Below are 23313 nucleotides of genomic sequence, written 5' to 3' on the forward strand. Positions count from 1 at the left end.
CACACTGTAACAACATATTTTCTAGTTAATTAAATATCAATTCCTGTCACTGACTTGAAGTAAACTCCTTATTGACATGTAACCTTAGATATATTTTTCTCCTCACCTCTCTATCTCTTTCTCACTCATATCTATCTAATCAAACCACATGCGGCTTCATGCTTAATCTTTTCGAAGAATACTATTTTCCATATGTCCTCTGTCAAAAGGTTCTTCATTTTGCAGGGTATAGTTCAAAGCCATTTCTTTAGGAAACATAGTTTTTATCCAAAGTAAGCACTCCCATTTATCTTAATTACACAATTACTTTAGTAACATTCTTCAAAATGTGTTTTTATAGGGAAGAGGTAAATTGTTTTGTGTTTCTTGCAGTGCCAGCATAATTACTTTCTTATAGTTTTTGCTCAATACATTAAATTCATTGAAGTTCAATTGAATAGAGATTCCAGATTTTTTTGAATTAACGAACAATGGCAGAAATAAAGACTTGCCCAAGTACAAGAATGAGAATACATAGGGATTTTCATTTTATATAGCAATGAAACATAAGAGTTCCATGTTATTTTACGGTTGCTCTATGTCTAGCACATAGTAAATATTCAATAAATGCCGTGTCTCAATAGAATTTGCAGTGCTTAAAAAGTCTGCCACCGTGAACTACTTGAATATTTTTAACTTTCTAAATGAAGAATGTGTGTGGAAATAAAGAACATGGCAGAAGGCTTTTGATTCTTAGGTTGCTGTGATTATAATGTGTTTTCTGTGTCCCATTGTGTCATCAGCTAGGAAACTAATTGATTATCCTGGCTTTCCTGCAACATTCCATATGAAACTACTTTTATTATTTTACTTTTGTATTATTTATTTATTTGTTCATTTATTTATTTGAGACAGAGTCTTGCTCTGTCACCCAGGCTGGAGTGCAGTGGCGCAATCTCGGCTCACTGCAACCCCCACTTCCTGGGTTCAAGTGATTCTCCTGCCTCAGGCTTCCGAGTAGTTGGGACTACAGGCACGCGCCACCACACCCAGCTAACTTTTGGATTTTTAGTAGAGGCGGGGTTTCATCATGTTGGCCAGGCTGGTCTCAAACTCCTCAGTGATTCACTCACCTCAGCTCCCAAAAGTACTGGGATTACAGGCGTGAGCCACTGTGCCTGGCCTAAATTATTATTTTTAAAATTTTTGGTTTACTGACTGCAAAATGAATTTCCATAAATAGAGAAAAATAGGTAAACTTGAATGATTCTAAACAGTATTTGTTTACTTTATTCATTTTAGAATTAATCATAATGGAAAATGTGAATGAATGATAACCAGAAATTTTAATATTTATTTTCCACATAATATACTCTTTTGGCAGCTTTTTTTACAAGTGGGATTTCTAACTGTGTTGCACTAGAAACCGCGTTCTATAAAATGAGGCTACACTGTAACAATGGTAACACATGCCCAAGCAGAAGCATGTAAAAACAATGGCACTAAGCGTATTAAGCACAATTAATAGTTTGGTATATATGACCACACCACAGCAGATGTGTAGCATAAAACAACACAGAATTAGCTCTCAACAATTCATTTTAAATGCCAAGAGATTGACACAGGATTTTTCTCAGTCACGTTGCCACCTGAGCACCTCTGCAACTGGTGACGTCCCTGCCCAAGCCCTCGCTTGGTCCTGGGCCTGCTGCAGGAGGTGTCCCGTCCACTCAGCTCTTTAAGCCATATCTGGCTTGCACACTGGCCCAGATGTTGTGGCCGCTGCAACTGTACACTCAGCAACTGTGCATCCACCCCTGGTGGATGGGGGTGTGTGAGTGAGCAGGTGCAGGGTCCACCCAGCCATTCAAGCACGGGCACAGAATCAGGCAGTATATGGGGCTTGCAGCTGGACAAGGCATATCACAAGCCACTCCCATGGTGGACTCCAGCTTCTAGACAAGGGAATATGGTGGCACCCAGACAGGGGTGCTCATGATCCCGAAGCCCCAGAGGGGATGTTACAGTGTGCTAATTAGCTCTTTCAGTCCTGCCTTTGGTGATGGGTTAATAGCTCTGTCAGCCTCTGCTTCATTCTGGCCCATGGCTCCAGGGCTGGCTCGACTCCACTGCTGCTTCTCATCGCATGGGGTGGCTGCGCTCCACTGGAGACAGGCAGAGGATCATAGTTGTTACAGCTTTTGGTGTACCCACATTCAGTAGGTCCCAAGTTCTCGTTCCACATCCAAGAAGAGTGAGATCATACTGACAATTGAAGAGTGAGGAGGGTGGAGAATAATTTTATTGGGCAACAAAACAGCTCTCAGCAGAGAGGAGACGTGAAGGTGGTCCCCCAGGGTGGTTTCTCTCACAGTGTGGCTGAGTCCAGGGATTTTATGGGCTCAGAATGGGGGAGTGCAGGCTAATTGGTTTGTGAGTATAAAAGGTTAAAACAAAGGCACCACTCAAAGGTGGGCACAATAGTGTAAAAAAAACCAACTAGGGAAGAATAGGCATACATAAAATAGGTGAAGGGTGGGGATCAATCCAGGAAAGTGTGCCAAATGGGAAGACAGGTTCTCAATCTGCTTTGTGGATTTGGCTTGAAGTTGGCTTTCAGGCTTTCAACTGTCTTTGGCTTGAAGGTAGGGTTTTACTTGGGAACCACCCCTGTCTGCCTAGGATTTGTCTGCCTCCTGTCACCATCAAGATTAGCTGCTTGTTCTGTCTTACAATTCTCACACAGAAATAACAAGGCCTGTAAAACAGAGCAGTTATATTTTTGGTATCCTGGATCAGAAATAATGGTAAACTAGAAATCTCCTCTTCCTGTCAAATATCCTCAAATGCCCTCACATAGTTACATTACAAGTCATGATGTGAGAAATAACTACAGGAAAGTTTTCAATTTAACAGTGGGAAATGTTGATATTATAAGTGATTAAGTTAATTAAAAATGAAAAGCAATGCTCCAAAAGTTATAATGTGATTCTAATACAGTATAATGTGTGAAATATGGTTAAGTAGAAAAGGATACACATTATTAATTGATGCAAAGGTAGATTATGTGTGACCATATACTGATGCATTAACAAGCATGAGAAGGAACTCCGAATACCTAAACAAATGTCATAATTATAGATAACTCTTCCCATGCTAAAATACCACTGATTCAACTGACTCCTTATATTTTCATAAGTCTTGGGAAACTGAGGAGTCCAGGTTTGTCTATTTAATTAGGGTGAGCAGTAGGACAGAGAATATTTTACTGCTATTTTAGGAAAAAAAAAAAAACATATTGAGTCAAAGGCGATGGCATAGAGAATATTGCTGACCAACCTGCTAATTCAAAAATAAGTAGTCAAGTTTAGAACTGAATAGGAAGTGGGTAATGGATTGAAGGAGTAGGATAGGTGGTAAACAAGATGAGAAACAAAATGAAAACGTTGAACCACACAGAATTTTGCACTTTAACACTTTCTCAATTTTCTTGTTTAGGAAAATATGGATGAAAATAAAGTATTTCGAATAAGGGCAATTATTCTATGAGGGAGCTGATGTCCTCACTGAATATAACAATAGATATATTCTGCTGAAATTGTGAAGGTAGATAAGTTCTGCTGCACAAAAAGACAGGATTAAAATATTAATTGATCTTTTTAATAATTAAAATTATTTTAGATAATAAAATTAATAAAATTAAAATAAAATCTGTTAATAAAATTAATAACTTACTACATATTCAATAAGATCCTAAATATTTATTTAAAATACTATAAAGTAATATACAAATATATTTAAGGTGGTGATGGGAAATTTTTATTTCATTTGTACTGTTTTCTTTATTTTTCAAATTTTTAAAAAATAATTATGCATCCCTTTTAGAATATGAAGAAAGTAAACAATATGTAAGAGGAATCTGTAAAAGTGATTCAGTAATCAATATGGTGGAAATTTTCTGGCTTTGCTTATTCTGCTTTTGTTTCCCCTTTCTGAAATGTCAAGGCAATATGTAGATGTTTCTGGTACCTTTTTTATTACTTCATAGGCCAGTCCACTTGGAAACACATGTATAGTAATTGTTCTCTACTTTGTGCAGAACAGTGATGTGTTTTCTATTTTGTGGGGAATAATTTAATTTTAGGCTTAAAGTGAGAATAAGAATTCAAATGCAAGTGATGTTCAGATGTGAATAGTACCATAATAGCTTTAAGCTGTGACATAATTTTCAGGTCATGCTTATCAGCCCCTACCTGTTGTGTAGTGGGAAAATATAACTTTATTCTCTTCTGGTCACTTTAAAATGCTTATTTTCTCTTCAAGTTACTCCGTTTTTGCCAGGGTAAGTCAGATAAGAGAATTGGTAACCCTCCTACCCCCGGCTATTTCACATGCACTCCCCATATGTCATTCTGCTGAACCAGGGTGAGGTGGGGCTGTGAGATCATGTGGCTCCTTGGTCTCTTCTACCCTTTTCACCCATATATCTGTTCTTTGGTCACTGCTTTCCCATTTGGCCCTTATGTCCAACTTACTTCATGGTAGAATTTAAGATCTAGTATTGGTTTTTCTGAGTGGCTAGTGGGAGAATCTCAAGCTTAGGGCTTCCTTTTTTGCAACCATGCTGCTCCACCAGGTTCCATGGGAAATGGATGCTTGCTTGAATTCTTGGCTGATGGAAGCATGGCTTAAAATTAGATCTTCTTTTAGCACTATCTACCCCTGGAATGCTTAAGCATATGTGAATGTTTTTAAAGATCATCTCCATTGATGTGTTAGAATACATTAATATTTTCCAATGTATCACCCCATTTCACAAGTAGTGTTGACATTACTATTAAGCATAAACATGAAATGCCTGTAAGACTGAAATGAATAATACCGTTGGCATTTGGAAGATACAAAACCTCTAGCACTGTGCTTGATCTTAAAGGAAAATATTTGGTTGTTATGGCAAACACTGGTTTTTGCCATGGCGCAGTTAACATTTGCACCAGCCTAATATATCTGGATTCTGCTTTCACTTGACTGTATAAATACTTTCTGCATCAGCCTCCCTACGAGAAGCATTTCTGTTTAACTCACTAAAAATATTATTTGAAAAGTGAACACAAAGGAGAAGATAGCAAAGTCTTTTGAAGATATAATTTCAAAGGTATTCAGTGAAATTTTATTTCTTCTAGCTGTGATTATTGCTTTGAAATTTACAATAACAGATCATGAATTTTCTACTTTATCTTCCTGAATTCACACTTACATCAGATTAAGTCAGTTTGTGTCTTCCTGAATAGCCGCATAGCAACATTTTACTAGGTATACAAACCTTATTCTCTCATTGTCATTCTTTGGTTGGACTCTTGATGTTCATTGCAACACACATGATTGCCACAGCTCTCTGTGTTTTTTTCTGACTCTAATTTTGCTATTCTTCATGACTCATTATCTAGCAATCACCACAACAATAAGAGTTATTGAACATTCACTCCATGCAAAACCATGTCCTATACAATGAATAGTAGAGGATTATAAGGGAATAAAATACTTGCTCCCTGCTGTCAATGACATTGCAATCTAATGGGGTTTAAAAACATCTAGTGTCTATTGTTTAGCCTGGTGCCATATCAGTTTCTGTTTTAGTATCAAACATACCAGAAAATCATGTAAACACATTTTACTACAGAGTAAAATTTGCTTTAAAGAAGATCAATTTTGGATTCATCATTCTTGGTTATTGAGTCCGAAAGATGTTTTTAAAACTTTAATGGATATTGAGGATAATGCTATGTAATAATAATTTTAATGTATTTAAATAGCATTTTACATTTAAAAACACACGTTTACAAGTATATGCTTTATATAATGCTCTATATGTTAAAAGTATATAATATATACAAACATAGACACTTATTCTCACAGCAAAATAGTTGATGCTATAATAGTTTTATGTTGAGAAAAATCTAAGCTCATGGTAGAACTATGTTGCTGTGTAATGGAAATAATGTTGGATATATAATTAGAATTTGTACCTAGTACCTTTTATTCCCGTTGTTGGTTTTTTCAGATTACTCCTTTATTAGTGATGCTTTCATTTAAGAGGAATGAAGTAAAAAACTAAAGAATTGGTGACTTACCAAGTAGCTATGTATGTCTCTTATTTGGGAGTTTTTTATTTAGGATATTGTAACTATCACACTTCTATGTACTATTATCTGAACCAGACTTAATGTGAAAATATTTATTGAGTGTCTACTCTGTGCCAAGCACTATTCTCACTTTGAAATGTCAGATCATTAAAGTTTTCTCATTAAGTGGAAAAGGAAGATAAACACACAATTTTATATATATATATAGTGTGTGTGTGTATATATATATAACATATATATAATCTTATATGTAATATATAATTATATATAATCATACTACATATAATCATATGTGTGTATGTGGGTATGTGTATGTACATATATACACACATACCCACACATACATATATATAATTTTGCATGTATGTGTAAAATTCATATAATAAATTACTTATAATCTCAATAATTACATATACATTTATATAATTACATATAAATTCAATAAATTATACATATACGTGTAAAATCCCAAGTGTGTTGAGAGTCACAAACCTCACATGCAGGGTTTTATGAGAGTGTAGAAGAATATTCAAAACAGCCAAATTGTTCAGAAAAGACTTTCCTTTAAAAAGGTCCCAGATCGACAGCTATACATTGAATAGAATTTAACAAGCCCAATGAGGAACAAGAGTATGTCAGGCAGAGGTAACAGCATGTATGCAAATTCTGATGGGGAAGGGAGAATGGTGTGAGAAAGGATAAGTTTGGTTAGTGTCCAGAGGGGATGGAGAGACACGATGAGTGGTGAAGCTGAGTAGTATGCAGAAGCCTGCCTATATGGCATTGTAGGATTTTGGCCAATATCCATAAATCCTTTATCCTGTAAGGTCTTGAAGACAGAAATCTTTATCCTAGGGATATTTATAATCAAGATATTAAAATGAAATATGTCAATCAGCCTATTGGAATTGCAAATAGACAACTAGGGAAGGCTTACTGAAATTTATTATTGGAAATACTATATACGTTTTTAGCCAGCACTAGAGATTAGCAACTGGCACCTTCAGTTTCAACTGGGACTGGAAGAAAGGGTTTTATGCAAAAAGTGGGGCTTGAGATAGATTTCTTTGTGAATAATTAATTGTTGAACAGAGAAGGGTAAGACAGGGCCTTCCACTCTGGACAGACAGCAACCTTTGCTAAAAGATTATTTTTGCTGAGACATTTATGGAAAGTCAGGTTGCTTCAATCAAAGAATGAGTTGACATGAACTAGCGAAAAAACTCTTAAATTTAGGGGGAGGAATGCAAACCTAGCTTCATTACTATTGCAGAGGTATGGTAAGTTTTATAAGTGAACAGTCATCAAGAAAATGCGTTAAGAAAATCAGTCTGTGAAAATTTACAGAATGAAATGAGGTAGAAAGAATAACACAGATTTGTACTATGTTGACAGCAGTAGGAAAGGAAAGTGAAGGGTAATTTCGAAACTTACTACAAAGTATGACTTTATAATACTTCACAGATCTGCACACATTCTTAATCTTTACCGATTGCCTCTATAGATACATTTATTTGTAAAACTTTTGAGGCATGTGGAAAAGTCACAAAGCCTAAAAGCCTATGCTTATCAACCCATGAATAAAAAATGTACTACATTTACTATGCAGAATTTCATTATTATAAAAATAAAATGTAATGATTAGGCTAGAGATTTCATAAACGCAGTCATGGGCCACATAATGATGTTTTGATCAATAATTACGCCTATATATGATGGTGGTCCCATAAGATTATAATATTGTGTTGTTACTGTACCGTATCTACCTTTGGACATGTTTAGATATACAAATACTTATAATTGTGTTACAATTGCCTAGAGTATCTAGTCCAGTAACATGCTCTGCAGGTTTGTAGCCTAGGGGTAATGGGCCATACCATCCAGCCTACAGGAGGGTAGAAGGCTACACCATCCAGGTTGGTGTAAGTGTACCCTATGATGTTTGCACAATGATGAAATTGCCTAACAACACATTTCTCAGAACATATCCCTGTTGTTAAACAACACATGACTGTATCTAAGTAATACAAAGTTAAAATTTGAATTTTAAAATAGAACTTATTGTGATATAATTTTAACTTCTATTCTTATGTGACAGTGCTCCAATCACTTGTGGGGAAAGTTAGAAATAAACCATAATCCTAAATCTAACTAGCTGTACTAAAAATGTAGGAAGCCAATTTAGATAATTCCTATTCAAAACAATAATTCCTCCTAAAAATGTAACATCACAAAGATTATAATGATGAGTAAATATTAGATCCTTGAACAGAAAACTAAAAAATATTGTAGCTATTAAAATGTTTTTAGTAATTTTGGGTTTATCCAGTATCTTGGTACATGAAGAGAATTAATACAAAACATAAACTTGCTAAATATGTGTCTTTTTTTTTTTTTTTTGAGACAGAGTCTCACTCTGTCACCCTGGCTGGAGTGCAGCGGCATGGTTTTGGCTTACTGCAATCTCTGCCTCCCGAGTTCAAGCGATTCTGCGACCTCAGTCTGTACCTGAGACTACAGGTGCATGGCATCACACACAACTAATTTTTGTATTTTTACTAGAGACAGGGTTTCACTATGTTCACAGGCTAGTCTTAAACTCCTGACCTCCTGATCTGCCTGGCTCAGCCTCCCAAAGTGCTGGGATTACAGGTGTGAGCTACCGCACCCGGCCATATACGGCGTATTTGATACCATGGAGAACAAAAACAAAGGGTGATTAAACCTAATTTTCTTAACCATTCAGTGTATTGCACATTATTTATAATTGTTTTATTAAATCTTTTGCATTTCCTGTGTAGAGTGTTTTTAAAAGTTAGATTGTACAAAATACATTATATCTGTTACTTATACAGAAATAATTGTAAAGATTCAGCAAAAGTATACATTTACATCAAGATTCAGAATTATTTATTTTATTTAGGAAAAAAACCATGCTGTTTTTTAAAAGAACTATAGTTTTTAATTAATATGGAATTACAGACTTTATTCAATTGATAAAAATGTGATCTTAGCTAATTAGAACATAATATAACGTGTACAGCTGTATGTAGACATGGGTTATTTCCTAAGGCTTGAAGGACTTAAAATTAGCTTAACAACATGCTGACAAGAATCTCCAATTATTTAATATCTAATCTTTATAATTGAAAAACCATCATTGCTCTAGTAGCCTGAAGCTCTTACTCACTGGCCTTCAATCTTGAAGAGATAAAGGGTGTCCAGTCGAGTCATTCCTTGGTTTAACAATTTCTGTAGCATTTTAGAATGCCCTCTGATCATTATAGTTCATATCCTTGCAGAGATCAAAATCTATCCAGAGAACACCTTTGCAGTTCTCTTCTTCCCATGGGGTAATTTCAAACGGCTTGTCTTTAGGCTTGAAGTATTTTCTTCCTTCTAACATTAAGAAATTTTTTTTTTAGAAGCAAGGAAAATGAGTTCACTTTTTGGTAGCAATCTTTTATTCTCTAACACACTGACAAGTTATGACCATTATTCGTTTTTTCAGGAGGAGATACTCTTGAAGATTGTATTTATTATTCATATATGTTTTTCAAATGCTGGAGTGACATTTTAATTTATTGACTGAAATCCTGGGCATCAAGTTACAAAGTAATTTTTTTCTGATGTTGTTAGGAACTTAACCATTTCTTTGTACTGTATAACTACTTTCCTGACGTGTTAGAAAAAAATGTCCTTTAAAAATGAAACACTCTACATTATTTTATTATGACAAAAATATAGATTACTTAATAAAGGAAAAATAAGGAGTATTTGTAAAAGGGGCATATGTATTAGATAATCCTTAAAGAAAATTCAATCAGTTAAACTCTCAGTAAACTGCAGTCAGGACACTGGTTTTTTCTAGATTAGTCTCCTTTTTATCATGTAACATAGCTATCTCATTACCTAAGTGTTCTACTTTTAGATAGGGGCAAATTAGCCTTATGTTGTTATTACCTAGGATCAAACTATTTTAAATATTATTTCATAAACTATTAGATTAAACCCAAATCTGTCTATTAGGAAGTTGTTAGTAAACTTCTAATTATTCCATCAATACATTTTACTTCAAATTTGCGGGCCTTAACTAGGCTTCTAAATATAATCTATAAGTTATTTAAATGTGTATTGTCTGATCATTAATCATAATTACATCTTCTATTTTGATAAGCATGAACCATATTTACATGGTTTATATGAGACATGATCAGCTTATACATACGTCTTCTCAGTGGCATTGTCACAGGATGCTTAGGGTGTTGCTTCCCCAGCCAGAAACCTCTGTGGCCGGTGGCACCTTCTGTCTAAGTATTGCTCACATCCCCTGGACTCGTTCCACACACTCAGCCAGGAAGGCTACGCTCAGCTCACACTACTGGCCTGGATCCCACGCCTGTCAAAGGTGAGCCAGGCGCGAAATGGAGAAGAGGGTGTGGGGGAGCAAGAGTGGGGTCCAGCCACTGCTTACAGCCAGACACGCTGGCTGTGACAGGGTGGGCAGCTTCAGGCACCGGCACCAGGTGCTGACTCCCTGTGAGGCTGTGGCTAAATGAGGTGTACCGCACACGGCTTCCACTGTGGGCACCCGCCTCTGGATGAGGGAACACAGTGGTGCCTTGAAGCTTGGAGATGCCAGGAACTGCAGAGCCCCAAAGAGGGTGTCACAGCCCTGACTCAAGGCACTCCTAGGTCTGAGCTCCTGGAAGGACCACAGCAATTCTCTTCTCTGGGCTCCCAGAGGGGCCCAGCCCTTCTCTTCTTCTCGTTGCCTGCTATGTGGCGTGCGCGGTCAAGGGCAGGGGCTGTGTTTCAGCTCTGTTTGTATTACAGCTCTTTTAGTCCCACCATTTGGCAGGTCCTGAGTTCTTGTCCCACATCCAGGAAGAATCTCTTATGTGGACAAATAGAGGGTAAACAAGGAGGAGAGGAGCTTCGTTGAATGACAGAACAGCTTTCAGGACCCCCGCAGTGGGTAGCTCCTTCCCGCAGCTGGTAGTCCTGATGTCAGTCGTGACATCAGTCCGGGGTTTTTATGGGCTCAGAAGGAAAGAAGTGTGCTGATCGGTTTGTGGGCAACTATGGGCAGGCCCGGAGAAAGCATCATACCTTCTCACTCCGGGCCGCAGACGCCACCAATAACTGGTAACTTGGACCGCAGACTTCAGGCCATCTCTAGCTTGAAGATAGGGTTTCACCGAGTACCCACCCATTTCCACCCAGGTTTCTGTCTGCCACCCGCCACCATCAACACGCCATCCACCGCAGGCCCAGGCTGCTTGTGTCAAGGGGCGCCTGCACTGAGCTGCCCTAAGCCTCGCCTTGGCCTCCCTCCTATGCTTATCAGTACCCAAAGTCTGGAGGGGGCCATGGCGACAGGGGGCTGGCATGTCAGTACCGCCCCGAGACCGCGCACCCCCGACTCGGTTGCAAGAGAACCAGGCCGTGGACACAACTTTGCTCTGCCCTAGAGCAGGCAGAGGCCAGGGATACAGAACAGGCACTTCCAAGCCAGTGGAGGAAGAGAGGCTTCCCGGACTCCCAAGAGCACTGGAATGCCTGGGTCTGGAGCCTCAGCTGGGCAGCTACAGCTGTGCCCAGGAGTGTGGGGCTCCTGCCTCACCAACTCGATAGGGGGCGGGGTTCCCACCTGTCCCCGGCCCCCACAGTCTCCAAGGAACCTGTCCCGGCTGCACCTCCCCTACTGCAGCATGTTTGCAGTGGCCACTGCAGACAGGTGGCTGTGGCCATTAACATTATATCGGAAACAAATCATTGATATGAACATTTTCCAAGAGTCCACATGTGTTGGTTTTGGTTTCTCGTGGGGGACTATGTGCCCTCACACGTTCTTAGTTAAGAGTATCTTATGCCATTTGGGGGTTCATAAAAAGTATTTACATAAAATTTGACAATAATTATTAATAGCATGTTTCAATATCTTGAGTACACTGGAGTAATATCTGGGTAAAGTTATATCAGTGTTTATGCCTGATTCAAAAGTGGGGATCCACCTACCATCACTGGATTGATAATTTTTGACGAAAAACATGCAGATAAAGAAAATGCAAACAAAAAAAAATAGGTGACAGAAAATTAACCAATGGATTTTTACTTATTCTCATTGCTTCTGTTTGTTTGTTTGTTTGTTTTTATATAATGAGCTAAAGAAAGTAATTGAGAACAGAGTTGGGAGATTGAGAGAATAAAAAAACTCAGTCAGAGATTTTGCCAAGTCATAAATAAGATTATCAGTGATATTTCCTCGTATCATATTGTCAATAAGATTCTAAATGGCACACTAATAGAAAATAAATTTTCATCTGTTTAAAACATGACTTAAACATTATATTGTTTAAAAGAAATAAATCCATTTCAGTTATAAAAAGACACATTTAGTGCTAATGAGAATCCTCTAATACACCCTTCGTTTAAGAATAGAGAATCCCTCCTCAAATGTGAATTTTTCTTAGACAGAAGTTGGGAGGAATTTTTTATAAAAGTAGAAATAGAGTCCACCATTCGGAAGACAGAAACTCTGTACAATTTAATTTTTCTGATGAAGTAACTGACATAGAATAGAAAATGATTTAAACCTCTTAGAGTGTATTCTATTCCTAAAAAGACAAAGCAAATTTTAAAGATCTTACTGAAACATTAATGGAACGGAGATGTCCTAGTAATTTTATAGCAAGACTTTTTACTTATTTAAAAGACATGCTTGAAACCTTTCCACAATCCCCATTTCACTCAGAGCAAATGCCAAAGTACATTCAAAGGCCTACAGAGCCTTACACAATTTCGCCCCTATCACTTCTAAAACTCCATCTCCTAGGATCTGTCCCTTCAAGTCATGTGATTTCAAGCCCACGTGGTCTTCTCGTTATTGAATAAACCCAACCTGCTACTGTGTAGGCCTTTTATTTTGTTCATTCCAACTGTCTTAAATGTTCTTTCTGCAACCATTGCCTTGGCTCATTCCCTATATCCTTTAAATCTTTGGACAAATCACTGAGGCCTGCCCTAACACAATCCATCCCCTCACCTTGATAGGAGTCTGTATTTCTTTACTACATGTGCCATCTTATAACATATAATATACACTTCATATTCATCATGTGTTTGTTTTATACTCTGCTGTGTTAAAACATTGTTTACTATCTCACTTATCTGATTATGGTGTCAGCTCTATGAAGGCGGGGCTTTGTGCTTTTTTATTAATGTTAATACTATTATTTATTATTATTATTATTTAGAGATAGGGTCTTGCTCTGTCACCCTGGCACTCTGGCACAGTGGCATGATCATAGCCCATTGCAGCCTCAAACTCCTGGGCTCAAGTAATCTTCCCACCTGGCCTCCAAAGTAGAACTACAAATGGGTGCCACTACATCTAGCTATTTTTAAATTTTTTTAATTTTTAATATTTTTAAAAGTGTTTTGTAGAGACGAGGCCTCACTCTGTTGCCCAGGCTGGTCTTGAACTCCTAGGGTCAACTGATCCTCCCAAAGTGTTGAGATTACAGCCATGTGCCACTGTGCCTGGCCTCCCTTTTATCATTTTTAACTGCTATATCCCAAGCACTTAAAACAGTGCCCAGCAGATAGTAGGTACTTCATAGATATTTGCTGACTGAGTAAATTATAACAAAAATTATGTATTTAAAAGAGAGTCTCACAATGATTTCAAATGAAGGTTTAGCAGTCTTATAATTCAAATGGAGTTGTTTTGTCCTTCCTTAGGAGAACTGATAATTCTGTCCTCTTTCACACTTTGGCACACCACAAAAAAAGCAGCGAATAGAGTGATCTTCCCACCGACTTTCGTGTTGACCTATACTTCTGCCTCTCTTAGTTACTGAACACCACAAGAATGCTCACTGAAAGGCAAAGCTAATCCACCCAGTTAAGATCCCAAAAAAACAAATAAATTAGTGGACACACAAAGAAAATCGGATCCCAGAGTATACTTTCATGTCCTGTTGACTTTCTCCTCTCTTTTCTCTTGGAAAAGCCAAGAAATCCATACATTTCCGAGACACAGTTTTTCCACTAATCAATAAACATCAGTTGCAGGAGAGACTGAAAAACCTAATATTTTTTTAGCAAAGCACACTTATATTGATGCTGAATTAATGTACGGTGACTACTTTGCAGAAATATACTTAATAATTGAATGCGTAACTGTTCCACATACAAATATTCAATGGAAGAACAAGTTGAAAAGAGCTTACAAGCAATATTAGAAACCTACCAGCTGTTTCACTGATAAAGAGCCCCTTAATACCTTACATTTTTATTTTACAGTTCAACATTTACACATTTGTTTATGAATAAGTTTATTATTTCAGACCAAACAAACAAGTGTGAACTTTTCTTTCTCCAAAAGTAGAGAAATAGAGTGATAATCATCCTTGAAACAAGATCTGTTTTTAAAGTCTGTGATATGTTCCCTTTACCTTCTTGTACCCACACAGACACTATAAACTTCATTTATGGATCCAGTTCTGTCTGTTTGTATTACAAGAAAGTGTGACTAGAAAATGAGGCAGCAAATAGTAGTTTATTTCTCCTTGTGGAACATCAGAGTGTAGTTAGTAGTTAGAAGAATAATCTGAGTTGATAGGCATGATATGGCAGAGTATTCCTAACGTGTCCAATTTTTCAAGCATAAATGGTCTTTTAGATATTCTATTACTTTTAAAAGGTTTCCTTTGACCCTGCAGCTCCATATCTAAGAATCTATTCTAAATCCATTTATGGAACATATAGACATACCCACAAAAACAGACACACACACACATATTTATTAGGTATTAACTTTTCTATTTGTTTTTCTATTTAATGCCCTGTTCCTCAGGTAAAAGTCAATATAAGGGAGAGAGGAGTTTCTGATGCATTCTCTCTACCAAATGTAAACATACTCACTGTGCTGCTCTGGTAGGTAGGGATATTTAATATGCCTCTAGCCCTCTGAGCATAAGAAATCTTCTGAGATGCTGATATGGCTTGTCTGTGTCTCCACCCAAATCTCATCTTGAATAGTAGCTCCCAGAATTCTCACGTGTAGTGGAAGGAACCTGGTGAGAGGGGATTGGATGATGGGGGTGGGCCTTTCCTGCACTGTTCTTGTGATAGTGAATGATTCTTATAAGAAGATGGTTTTAAAAATGGGAGTTTCCCTGCACAAGATCTCTCTTGCCTACTGCCATCCATGCAAGATGTGACTTGCTCCTCCTTGCCTTCTGCCATGATTGTGAGGCTTCCCCAGTCATGTGGAATTGTAAGTCCATTAAACCTCAAGTTCTTCCCAGTCTGAAGTACATCTTTATCAGCAGCATGAAAACAGACTAATAATACAGTAAATTGGTACCAGTAGAGTGAGGCTTTGCTGAAAAGATACCTAGAAATGTGGAAGCAACTTTAGAACTGGGTAACAGGCAGATGTTTGAATAGTTTGGAGGGCTCAGAAGAAGACAGGAAAATGTGGGAGAGTTTGGAACTCCCTAGAGACTTGTTGAATGGCTTTGACCAAAATGTTGATAATGATATGGATAATGACATCCAGGTTAAGGTGGTCTCAGACGGAGATGAGGAACTTGTTGGGAACTGGAGCAAATGTGACTCTTGTTATGCTTTAGCAAAGAGATTAGCGACATTTTGCCCCTGCCCTAGAGATTTGTGGAATTTTGAACTTGAGAGAGATAATTTAGGATATCTGGTGGAAGAAATTTCTAAGTCACAAAGCATTCAAGATGTGACTTGGGTACTGTTAAAAGCATTCAGTTTTATAAGGGAAGCAGAGCATAAAAGTTAAGAAAATTTGCAGCCTGACAGTGTGATATGAAATAAAATCCCATTTTCTGAGGCAATTCAAACTGGTTGCAGAAATTTGCATAAGTAATGACAAGCTGAATGTTAATCCCCAAGACAATTGAAAAAATGTCTTCAGGGCAGTTCAGAGGTCTTCATGGCAGCCCCTCCAATCACAGGCCCAGAGGCCTAAGAGGAAAAAACGGTTTTGTGGGCCAGACCCAGGGTCCCCATGCTGTGTGCAGTTTAGGAACTTGCTGCCTTGCATCCCAGTTGCTCCAGGCATGACTAAAAAGGGCCAAGGTACAGGTCAGATAGTGGCTTCAGAAGGCGCAAACAGCCTTCTCCTTAGCAGTTCCAGACCTTAGCAGCTTCCACGAGGTGTTGAGCCTGCAGGTGCACAGAAGTCAAGAATTGAGGTTTGGGAACCTCTGCCTAGATTTCAGAGGATGTATGGAATGCCTAGATGTCCAGGCAGAAGTTTGCTGAAGGGGTGGGGCCCTCATAGAGAGCCTCTGCACTGGGAAATGTGGGTTTGGGGCCCCCACACAGAATTTCCACTGGGGCACTTCCTAATGGAGCTTTGAGAGGAGGGCCACCGTTCCCCAGACCCCAGAAAGGTAGATCCACCCACAGGTTGCACTGTGCACCTGGAAGAGCAGCAGACACTCAGTGCCAGCTCATGAAAGGAGCCTGGAGGAAGGCTATATTCTGCAAAGCCACAGGGGTGGAGCTACCCAAGACCATGGGAACCCACCTCTTGCATCATTGTGACCTGGATGAGAGACACGGAGTCAAAGGAAATCACTTTTGAGCTTTAAGATTTGACTGCCCTGCTGTGTTTTCAACTTGCACGGGACCTGTAGCTCCTTTGTTTTGGCCAATTTCTACCATTTACAATGGTTGTATTTACTTAATGCCCACACCCCCATGGTATTGAGGAAGTAACTAACTTGCTTTTGATTTAACAGGCTCATAGCTGAAAGGGAATTTCCTTTTTTCAGATGAGACATGGACTGTGGACCTTTGAGTTAATGCTGAAATGAGTTAAGACCCTGGGGGAGATTTGGGAAGACATGATTAGTTTTGATATGTGAGGACATGAGATTTGGGAGGGGTCAAGTGGTTGATATGGTTTGGATGTGTCCCCACCCAAATCTCATCTTAAATCGTAACTCCCACAATTCCCACATGTCATGGGAGGAAACTGGTAGGCGGTGATTGGATTATGGGGTGGGTCTTTCTTTGAGCTGTTCTCATGATAGTGACTGAGTTTCATGAGAGCTGATGGTTTTAAAATGGGAATTTCCTTGCATAAGCTCTCTCTTGCCTGCTGCCATCCATATAAGATGTGACTTGCTCATCCTTGCCTTCCACGATGGTTGTGAGGCCTCCCCCACCATGTGGAACTGTAAGTCTACTAAACCTCTTTTCTTCGCAGTCTTGAGTATGTTTTTAAATAACTTACACATAAAACCTTGGTTCAAGGTTGGCTTTTGGGGAACCATACTTGAGACAGGGTGTATTAATTTACACACAATTATAAAGCTTTGTATCTGCAGCAAGAATGAGGTCAGCAGACCTAAACCCTGTGGTGGAGTACGCATAGTTCCCATACATCTTTCTACAGCTGCAGGCATACCCACTGATTCTGCTTTTAGCTTCTCTATCTTAGTGCACCTGAATATAAGTGCACCTTCCTAATAAAGGAATGTTCTTATTAAGGCCCACTTTTACTGGGGCCCATTGTATGAGGGTGAAGGGTGGAAGTTATCCAAGAGACTCCCCACCGGCTCCCCATGTCCAAGCTGTCTTATCTGTGTTCTACTGTCTGCTCTTTCCGGTGGCTTGTGTTTAAAAGAGAAGTAATTATCTTGAAATGCATGAAGCTAGAATGGCAGCTGGAACTTAGAGGGGTGGTGTTTGTCTGAAACACTGGTGCTCTTGCTCTGTCATAGCTTTATAGTAAGATTTCAAATTGAGTTTTGTGAATTATCCACCTTTGCTCTGATTCATAATTGTTTGGGCTCTTTGGTTCCTTAACCTAAATACAAAAATTTGTTTATAGGAATATTGAAAACTTTTGTAAATTGCTATTGAATCTTCCTACCTAGCTAAACTTATGTATTAATTCTACACCCTAAGTTAAATCTAAAATCCTTACCATAGTTTAAAAGGTTTAGCCAAGCTCTCCAAATAATTTTGTATTCTCTCTCTTAAGCAAATAATTATTTCAGTCCACAGATGTTCCAAGCTCTCTTTTTCTCCTCCAAAAGGTTTTATCTGTTGTTACTTCTCCCTGAAACTTTTCTGTCATCCCTCTAACACTGTCACCTAGTTAACTACTACTAAACTTTGGGCTTAACTTCTTTAAGATGGCATCCCCTGAGTTTCTCACTCCTAGATAAACCTTCTCATTATTGTCATCCAACTGTTACAAGGAAATGCAGAGTCCTTGGTTCTGAGTCATACTTGGAGAAAGAATTCAGCCAAGAGAATAATTAGTAGTGTAAGCAAAAGGTTTATTAAGAAGATAATGCTACACTCCAAGAGAGGGCTGACCCTGCTGGGAGCAGTAGCAGTAGCAGTAGCAGTAGCAGTAGCCATGTTTATTTAAAGAGACAGTACACTCTGGAGGGTAAGGCACAGTGGGCTGCTGAAAGAATGAGCCAGAAGCAACCCCAAGAGTTCTGCACTGGGTTTTTATGATGTTGGATTTTTTTTTCATGAAGCTCCTGCCTGTGTCATAAGTCTCCATCTTTTTTCTTTGTCTGGTTTTACCACTTCTGCCTTAAGTCCCTGCCTTTTTCCCCACCTAGTTCCCACCTGGGCTTATTACACTCTCCCTTACATTCATAATAGACGCTGTACAAACACTTAACAATTTTCTACTAAAACAACCTGATATTTAGCTATTTTACTTCCTCTTGCTCTCAAACATATAATGAAGCTGAATTGGTTGGTATGCATGCATGGGCCCAACGTTGGACACAAATTCTAACTAATGGCTGCATTACTCATTACCACCATGCCAGGAAGGTCATACAGTGGTCAAATCTATATTTACTGCACCTGCATAGCTCTTAGGAATTTCTCCTTTGCCCTCTTTCCCTCCTTATAAGCATGTAGTTAGCTACATTCTGACAGATTAACTGCAGAGTGAACAATGACTGGACATGTTAAGAATCATTCCTTTCTGCATAGGTATTTCCTTTCCCCTCTGCTCATAACTTGCATCCATGTTTCGGGTGGTCTCTGGGATGTCAGATTTTCTAGACCTCTCTTTTCTTAGGGGCTCCTCCTTCTGCTCATGTCTAGCTATCTGCCTACTTTAACACAACTACCATGTTTATAGCACCTTTTGTAATTGTAATTATGTATATTCAATATCCATTTACTCACTAGGCTAATTTCATTGAGGCAGAGAATAAGGCAGAGAATAAATCTATATTGTTTATTCCTGACTCCCAGTTCCTAATAGAGTGAGAAGCTAAATTTTGCACATCTATTTTAGATGTTCTTTATGTATTTCTTGAATGGTTAAATGAATAATATGAAAACAAATAATATATATACAAATTACTGCATTTGTTAAATTTTGGATCATGAAAAATATATTTCTTGTCCTAAATGTATGAGTTTGGGGTGTTAGACTACTAAAAGTTCCAGTATAGCAACCTAAATAATCACTATCATTATAGACACCAGTGTAACTTTGCCAAATGCTATTTATTGAGTACATTACATATAATAGGCATTTATAATGGATGCTGTACAAATACTTTATGGCTTTCCATTATAATGACCTGATATTTAGCTATTTTAACTCCTCTCGCTCTCAAACATGGAATGATGCCCGCATTTTAAAAATTTCAAGGTAATTTTCTGAATTTCACAAATAAGATAAATTCACCTCACAAGTAAAGTAAATCATTTATGTAGCATACACAGACTAAAACATCCATAGACATGAGTTTAAGGCAGTTCCACTATATTCAACAATTATTTAGTGTTTACCTGATAGGCACTAATTGTTACATATTGTACAAATAAATAAAACATAATACTTATTTTCCCAATTGAGGATGTGTACCAACGAATATGTCAATGATTCTAAGGTAAATCAAACAATGAAATGAAGAACTATACAGGCATAAAATGTTTTGAGGCTTAGGAGAGAGAAAGATTAGTTCTGAAGTCTTTTAGGAACAAATGAGATTCAAGGAGATCCTTAAGTGGAGAAGAAAGAAAAATATCTGGAAAGCATCATGTGAAACAAAGAACCAACAAAATGATGTAAATAAGTTTGAAGCCTTCATTATGTTATACTTTAAAATTAAGTAATATGAATGAAAGCTTCTACTGTTTTGTGGTTCAAAAAGGTGAAAACTCAACCTTCGTTAATCTTTCTTTAGATTAGTACTTACTGTGTTTATAATTCTGAACATTGCCTTTATATTTCCCAGAAAATGCAAACAGTCAAAATAAATATTTCTACTGATTTGGAAATATTGTCACATATCTCCATCTTTATATTTAATATGCCTTAAATGTTACAGTTTCACCATTGGATGGCAATATTGCTTGTTATTTTCTCTTCAGTATTCTAATAAACTTTTAGTGAGTGAAGAAAAATATATGTGGTTGAAAAATTAAGATTTGTTATTAAACTTCATTTATTTATTTGTGTTATTTTATTTAATATTAGTATATCACAATGAAAACAGGCACAAAATGATGTCACCTCCACATTGTTGAAATGGTCTCAGTCAACTCAATAGGTTTAACATTCTTCTTTCTACATGAAAGGTGAGGTTACCTTATACTGAGCCTGAAACTATTCTTAATTTGCTATTATAACTAAATAAATTGTTCATCAGTCTTCTCAAATGCAAAAATCCCCACTATTAAGGAACATATGAAAAGAGGTCAGTGGTCATTTGTTGTGACTCATTGGAATCTCAATTCCCTGAAAATCACTTTTGCTCAATAAATATTGTTAAAATATTTGAATTGCTAGGCACAAATTTCAAAGAAGAAAAGTTTTAATGGGTGACTTCAGTAACTGCAACTTATGTTCTGATTGGTTGATCCCCTCTTTTCTGTTTACTTGTCTTAGAAGTGGTCCAGCCCTAGATAACTTTGCAAATGCTAAAGTATTTCCCAAAGGAAAGGGTAATTTTCATAGCAAATCATGGTAACCTTCAGTTCTTACAGAAAGGAAGACTAAGAATTGTTATAAAATTATACAACATATCAGATGTTAATAAGACCATTTTTAATCAATTCATTAAGAGTTATTGGATTATTATAGAAAATGTTTATCTTGCCCACAGTTCATGATAAAAACATATTCCTAGTATTCACTTCCATTAATGAAATATAAATAACTGAATTTCACTGTGACTCCTAGAGACGGATTAATTACAAACTACATAAAGATGTTTATCTATATAAAGATTACTCAAACTAATATCAATTATTTTCTCAATTTAGTAATGTACCATGAATATTCAATGTGTCTAATCCTTTTAAATAAATTGGGCAGATTTGTACAAACTATATCTTTTAAAATTAAATATTGAAACTAAGGTCATTTCCTAAGTAGATAAATCATCTAGCTTCCTGACATGTTCATAATTTAGTTTTATTTATAGTAGTGTACCATAAAGTTTTGCATTTTAATAAATATAAGACTAACCTATTGTTATTTTCTATTATGCTTTCTATTATGCTTACTAAAATTAGTTTCATTATATTAGGAATACACATCATTTTCCATGTAGGAATACTATTTCAAAACCGATCAGACATACATTTGGTAAATTTGGATTTGAGCAGTCTTTTATGATTGCATTTGAAGAGTCCACCTGCAATGACTGCCATAGTAATATTAAGGGTGTGCTATATACAACTTCACCATTTTCTCTAATATCTAATAAAAAGGACTTACTATTGACTATTCACAAATGATTTTTAACCCTTTTCTCTTTTTCCTGGAGAATACTCACCGGCGGCACTTGTGGCTGCAGCATTTACCCTGAGATAACTTTGCCACACGATATCTCATTTTTTTATTATTTTCGCATTGCTTGAGTATATCAACTACAGAAACAAAAGACATCATTCAATTTATAGAATTCTGTTTTTACTAGTGGTGTTACTGTTTATAAAATATAGTGATTCTTGATGGTTGAAAATGTCAAATCCTAGAAAACAGCGTTCTTATGCATGATGTTGACATCATTGTCCAACAGTTGTTGGTCGAAACTTCATTTGATGGACCTGAATTTTCCAAAATAGATAATTCTTATGATTCTGACGATTTTGATGTTAGTTCTGTCTAGAAATAACTCCAAGAACAATTTTAATATTTTACTTTCATATTAAATATCAGTCAGATTTACTTCAGCCTCAAAGAGCATGTTTATGCAAATTAAATAACCACTTGCAGCAAGCTGCACTTTTTTTTTCCAACATGGGAAAAGGATTAAAGGATCTTTTTTTTTTTTTTTTTTTTTTTTTTTTGAGACGGAGTCTCGCTCTGTCGCCCAGGCTGGAGTGCAGTGGCCGGATCTCAGCTCACTGCAAGCTCCGCCTCCCGGGTTCACGCCATTCTCCTGCCTCAGCCTCACGAGTAGCTGGGACTACAGGCGCCTGCCACCTCTCCCGGCTAGTTTTTTGTATTTTTTTAGTAGAGAGGGGGTTTCACCGTGTTAGCCAGGATGGTCTCGATCTCCTGACCTCGTGATCCGCCAGTCTCGGCCTCCCAAAGTGCTAGGATTACAGGCTTGAGCCACCTCGCCCGGCCGGATTAAAGGATCTTAATTTGTGATAACATTAGATATAGTTCTGAAAAATGTCCACATGGAAATAAGTGGCTTTGTTATATTTACATACTTTGGAGCATTACTATCTGTAGTAATTGGTGAACACTCCAAATACATAATCAAGACAGATGAGGAATCCTTATTGCTTCAATGGACTCAGAGTCAGACATTCTAGAGTACTCACGGGTTTGTCCTCAAAGAGTAAAACATCTTCTTACAAGTTGAGCCTATTTTCTAGGAGATAGTTTTCATAAAATTAGAGATAATCATTTTACCTAAAAATATCATATTTGTTGTATTTTAGAAACACAGCCTTTGCCTTTTACATAAACACATAGAATTTTAAAGATTTGCACTTTTTAATACTGACAATTTAAGAGGAAACTGTCCTCATTTTATCATTGGCCTTATGCTATCACCCATTTCTCCCTATTGAAACACACTATTTTAATTGTCTCTTATTTCCAGTTATGAAATCAAATAATAAGTGTTTCTAAAATTGACTGATAATGTACTACCTCCACATATCATCTATTTTGATAAGT

The sequence above is a fragment of the Macaca mulatta genome, chromosome 18 (genome assembly GCF_049350105.2).
Source record: "Macaca mulatta isolate MMU2019108-1 chromosome 18, T2T-MMU8v2.0, whole genome shotgun sequence".
Classification (NCBI taxonomy): Eukaryota; Metazoa; Chordata; class Mammalia; order Primates; family Cercopithecidae; genus Macaca; species Macaca mulatta.